Raw genomic sequence first — 6,457 nt, 5'->3', positions numbered from 1 at the left:
ATAATAATAAATAATAAAAATAAAAACCTGCTTTAGTTTTATCTTGCTATATGGTGTCAGAGTATGAGGGTCTCAATAATACAGTATAAATGACTACAGGAAAAGCAGCAAAAATGAAAATGAATAGGAAATCAGCGGGGGGGGGGGGGGGCTGTTTTGGTTTGTTTGGTGGAGGGATTTTTAGTCTGTTTGGTGGCGGGGTTCTTTTTTCTTCCTTTTTTTTTTCCTTTTCTCTTTTTTCCTTTTTTTTTCTTTTTTTTTCTTTTTTTTTTTTGGGGGGGGGGGTGGGCGGGGGACAGCAGGATTCTTAAGGCTCAGTTCCTCCCACTTTGCACTTCATCGAGACGGTCCAAACAGGGGACTCGGTGGCAAGCCGCGCTGTGCGTCCACCCTAGGCGGAGGGCAGCCGGCGGGCAGGGCAGGGCGGAGGGGCAGCACAGCCGCTAGGTGGCGGCCGCGGCGCTGCCAAGGGCGGGCGCGGGCGGGCGGCGGGAGCCGGGGCTGGAGCGCGCTGCGCCCGCTCGGTGCTCGCCGCTGGGCTCCTCCCGTCCCTTCAGGGCGGTACCTGCAACCGCACCATCACCCTGAAAAATCCCAAGTTCTTCCGTGCGTGGGGCTACTCACCAAAAAGGCTTTCGTGGGAGCATACTCAGAAGTGGGAGCCTCTCGGATCTGCTGTGATGACATCTGCATCCGCATTTACTTTACCTCCACTCTTTCATTTCAGCAAAAAACTGCAACTGTAAAACAGAGTATTTGCAAGCTACATAAACGCTCAGGACTGGAAACTTCTGTTCAGACTGCAGTGTCTGTGGTGTACACAATGTTTCAGCAAGGAAATGATGCTCATTTCGCTGCCAACATTGCATTAATGTTTCTTGCTTGCTGTCTGTTCACGTTATTAACCCAAGCAGCCTGTGCACACAAGCAGTGAAACCTGACTTCAGCGCACGCTAGCGATGCCGAGGCAGCTGGGCTCGCCTGGGTGCTCGCCTGGGTGCATTCCTGTAGTGCTGCGCCCTGCCAGGACCCCAGAGCACAGCACAAAAGCCTGCTCACCTCATCGCCCTTCAACACGTTCTTACTTGGCGTTCTTCTAGATCAGGTCTCAGTTGCTGTACACTGAAGATATAAGGGCCTGGTTCTGGATCTAATTGGGCAGAAGGACTTCAGGGTAACCTCACGGAGGTCAGCTCCCTGTGTCCTGCACAGCTCCGATGTCGGGTTCCTGCATTTGGTCTGGCACCACAAAAGCAGTGCCCGCACGCAGCGGCAAGAGGCCCTGGAAATGGCAGCAGCTTGGGGTCACCGTTAGCCCTGGATTCACAACGTCGGGGCAGTTAACAGCATTATTAAATGCTAGCAGAGAAGATGTACAGATATAAAGGACAGGGAAAGGAAGAAAGGATAATAAGGAGAAAGGAAAAATGATACGAGAGTAATATATAGGGGTATTATAAGGCAGTGGTCTTATTTTTTTCAGCCTATTGACATGCGTGCGTGAATGCATGTGTGTGTGTGCTACCCCATCACATGCCTGTTGTAGCTGCTGCTGGAGAGCAAATATGGAAACGTGGAAGGAGACGACGAGAAGAAAAGCAAAGTGGTGTAGAATAAGGAAGCCTGTTATTTTTTATTTGTCTCTGACAACTGATGGACTTGCATCAGCTTGCAGAGCTTCCACATGGAAGAGCTGATTGTTTTGGAAATGAATGCAAAGATGCACTCCTGGGCAGAGAGATTTCAAAGCACTACAACAGTTGGCTCTTTAAAATGTTTCTGAACAACAACACCAAAAAACTGTAATGGTAACAGCACAAACAAGGCAATATTAATGAAGTCAGTCCGTGCTGGTAAACTACTGCCGTGCTTTTGAAGTAAAAATTTCAAACTGTTTTTGTTTGTTTGCTAGGAGTTCAGCTCATTCTCTTTCTTTTAATCAAACGTGATTTTGGTTCTGCTGGTCATTTTGAAGAAGACTGGAGAAGAGGGAAAGGCCACTGCGAGAAATGAATTTAACATCCAAATGTCCCTGAGAAACCAGAGCGGTTCCTCTGTGCCAGGGGGCAGCTGGGCAGAGCAGGGGCTGTACGCTGCTCACAGGCTCAGAGCCCAGTAGTCACATTCTGCTTTACTTCCAAAGTTCTGTTTAGAAATTTAAAAAACTGAAACAAAATCCTGTGCTTTGAATACTGTTGGTACACACGAAGTTTCAGTTTGAATGGAACTACAATAAGTAATTTAAGTTCTGCTCAACATTAGCTTGGCTCTGCCTGAGCTGCCAGGCTGCCTTCTGTAAGGCCTGGGTGTTTGGCTGATTGTGGCTTCCTTGGTAGGAAGGCTGTGCCCAAGACCCACCATCCAGGAGTGAAAAGGTCACCCTGCTTGCTCCCAAGGGCAAAATCTGTTATCTCCACATCCAGAATACTGTTTCCATATCAAGAGATACCCGTTTTGGAAGAACATGATTTCAGAGCATGAAACAGCTCCACAGACCACTTGGGTTTGACCTTCAAATGCCTTAGATAGATACAAGCCTTGAAAATGACCCTCGGCACCCTGGGAACTTCTCTGGAAAAAAATGAAGCACCCAGGGGGTGTATCCTTGACTGTCTGTGCTGCTGAGTCAATGAATTACAGTGCCGTAAATGAGCTGAAGCTCTAGGTAATCTAGGAAAAGAGAAAACAGTGCTAAGGCTGCTGGTTTGTGAATGTATATGTTAAATACTTGCATGCCCTGATATGCCATGGGAAGAAAAGGAGTCAGAGCAATTTTATATTCCAGTGCCCGTTATCTGGGAAGAGCGAGCAGCTGAGGCACACCCAGGAGCCACCAGGGCTGGGGGGGGTCAGACTGGATATTAGGAAAAGGTTCTTCACCGAGAGGGTGAAGAGGGCACTGGAACGGGCTCCTCTGGAAGGCAGTCACAGCCCCAAGCCTGCTGGAGTTCAAGAAACTCTTGGACAATATTCTCAGACACTTGGTCTGATTTTTGGGTGGTCCTGTGTGGAGCCAGGAGTTGGATTCAATGATCCTTGTGAGCCCCTTCCAACTCAGGATAATCTATCATTCTGTGATGCTATGAAATGCTGCACAGAAACAAAGGCACGTTTTTTCTTTTCCTACCTCTTTATATTTTCATTTCAGCATATGGCTTTTTGTACATGAACTTGCATGAACTATCTAAGATACCCAGTTCAAACCAGAACAGTTACTGTGGCTCATCTACTGTATAAATGTTTGCAGATCCCACTGTGCTATGTGATGTGCTTTTGCAGCATTCAGAATGTGCAGCTGCATATGGGAATGCAGGAGGGGTCAGCGTTGAGGGGATTCACATTTAGCATTGCCTACTGGAATCCCAAAACTAAAAATGAGCCAGAGGAAAACAGCAGTGCTCTTCTTTCCATAAGCTTATGGCCAATGAGCAATTCCAAGGACCCAGGTCTGATTTCACAATTCTACACATGCACTCCACTAAATCTTTTCAAAATCTGCAGCAATAAATGTGTAGGCATCTGATAGTCAGATTCAGATCTGAAATGAATATTTACTTTGATCCATGATATGTGTACCATCTATGATCAGTACCCTAACAAAAACATAACTTTATCTGTGGATTTGAAAAATTGTGTTGGAAGAGAACAATCACAAGATCTCTAAGTGTAATTAAGTTCTTCTACCTCTCACTCCTAGCAGTACGGACAGCTAAGTTGAAGTTAAATATGTAAATGCTTGTCCTTATTCTATTAGGTCAGAGACAGAATTTTGATCCTATTAAGAGTACTGCTACTGTGACATAAAACTCTGTGACCATGAAAAAAGTGTCCATGAAAAAATTGTTCAAGTACCTCGTCTGTCTTCCTAAGCCTTTTTTTTTTTTTTTTTCCCTTATTAGCTGTGCTCCTTCCTATGGTCTGTTTTGGTCACTCTCAACAAGAAGAGTTCATTACAGTAGGTTTTCTTCAAATTGATGCAAGATAATTTCTGCCAGGCAGAAACTGAACTTTGTGAAGGCTGGTTAGTTCTTGCAGCTTTTCTGATTTAAGCCACAAACACTAATGTCACATAATTTTTTAACAGTACTTAAAAAACTGACTAGTAGAAACTTCTACTAGTTCCAAGTAGTATTAGAAACCAACACAGTGAATTTATGCAAAGCCTACAGCAACTTTGAGAGCATGAATATTTTTACAGTTAACTAATCCAGAGAGTTCTCATCAGCCAATCAGACACAGGAACATGTCACCCAGCTGCTGTGGCTGGTTTGCTCATGATTTATCTGATGAAATTGGAATACTTGCCTCAACACTCAGTAATCACTTTAGCAATAACTTCTTGGACAAACTGTTCATCAGACAATAGCCTCAAACCTCATAAACTTCAACCTTTTAGTCAAAAAAAAAATCTTTATTTTCTTTTTTTTCTAAGGGCTGTGTTGTGTGTGCAAGTTCTTGACTATGAATAGCTCACCCTGCCTTGCTAACCCGTGGGCTGGGGCAGTGCCGCGAGCTGGCCCCCTGCAACCATCCCCACAGAGCTCTGCCACTCACCCCCTGACCCCGGGCACTCCCTGCTATTCCATCAATGCAGGACTGTGATCCCAGCCCTGCCCACATATTAGGGAAATCTTCTTCTTCTTCTTTTTTTTTTAAAAAAAAATCTTGCAGATACTCTCTCTGTTATTTAGATGAAGAATAACAGCCATATTGGTGTGGACATAACTGTCTCTAGCATTTCTGAATACCTCAGCACCCCCTGAGGCCATGTATATGCCAGTTTGTCAAATCTGAGGAAAATTTCTCTCTTAGCATCATTTCGCTGACTGGCTGCCTGATCCTTACTTCTTGTTTTTTTAATATTTTTTTTTTGAGTACAACATGAATCTGGGTGTAGCCAAGCTACTGTGAGGTCCTGCTGCACTCAGGGGAGCCAGATTAAAATGGATGTATGAGCCAGCACTGATCAACCCAGAGGTGGGCAGGTTGGACTGTAGGTAAGTATGATGCTAGTTCTTTCTGTGCTACTTATGATTACATCATGTGCCCCCCCGTGCATGGAAGTTATATTGCCCAGAGCTGCTGGTGCCAGCTTTATTTTGAGATCCAGTTTAGAAGCTTGAATTTAGGCCATCTTAGGAATTGTATCCAAACTTGTATTTCATATCAAAGCATGACATCGTATAACGTTTCTGCCATTTATGCAATTCTTTAAAATTTCTATTTGCGTGGAACAAGTAAGTATAATCTTATTGGTAAGAAAACATTTTTTAAATAAATAAATAAAACTGGACTGCTGTTTCACCTTCATTGGAAAGACCAATCTTATGACTGGGCTGGTAAATGCCCCTAATCATTTTGCAAGGTTACAGTGTAGAATGTGGGCCTTAGAAAACAAATCTCCAGTCAAAGGGTCCGTCAGTGATTTAATATTGAACAAGAAAATGACATTTATCAGTCACACCTATTGAAGGTTATGCAGCCATATTTCCCCCATCTATATATAAGAAGGGACAGATACTGTATTAACAGCTCAACGCGTCTCCAAGTACTTTTAATCCCTTTCCTCGCACTGTTCTTCTATCAGGCAGTGAGCTAAAGTCAGACTCACCTCACTGGTCCAGCACAGCGGTCCACTTCTAGAGGCAGGAAAATCCGAATCTTCACACTGCTGCCCTTATTGTTTTACAGACTATTGATTGCAAGTCATCGGGTTTCAGCAGTTCAAAGGGATCAACCTCTGGAAAAGAGAAGCAGAAAGAAGGAATGAACCCATGTGCAGGATGAGGACACTATTGCAACTGACTGACAAATGGCATTTGATTTCATGGAGTGGGGATAAACAGCAATTAAAAGAGGTTCTCTGGTCTCTCACACAGCACTGGAACACAGCCAGCCAGAAGTGTGCAGCACATCAGAGTCCTCATATGGTCTGCAGAGAAGCAGGTATTGGCAAGGGCCACATGAGGGCCACACTCCCGGCAGTGCCTGGGAGATGGCTGGGGGCTGCTGGGCAGCCTCCCAGCACCACCCGATTGCTGGCAGGCAGAGGGATGGGAAGGGCAATGGGGGCGCATTGGGCTGAGAGCCTTGAGTGCCCAGGAGGTGGGAGGAGGCCACCTTGGATAGACTCTGACCCCATGTCCCAGACCTCAGTGCCCTTCCTTAGAGGGGGCAGGTGACCAATACTTTGCTCCACCTCTGGTGCAGGACACAGGGAGCTGTTCTAAAAATTTTAAACTTGGAAAAAGGAATTTGCAAAATCATATCAAAAACACATCATGGGGATTTATTTAAATACCAAGTTTCAAAACTTGCATAACAAGCAAATAGATGCAGTTAATTTTTATGCATCTCACCAGCACTACAAACAAAACCCATTTTTCAATCACAGTATTAAAAATATGTTTCCTCTCCTGGGAAACATGTACCCAGGATTGTCAAATAGGGATTTAAA

Source organism: Oxyura jamaicensis, chromosome 8, assembly GCF_011077185.1.
Source record: "Oxyura jamaicensis isolate SHBP4307 breed ruddy duck chromosome 8, BPBGC_Ojam_1.0, whole genome shotgun sequence".
NCBI lineage: Eukaryota > Metazoa > Chordata > Aves > Anseriformes > Anatidae > Oxyura > Oxyura jamaicensis.
This window is presented reverse-complemented; position numbering follows the sequence as displayed.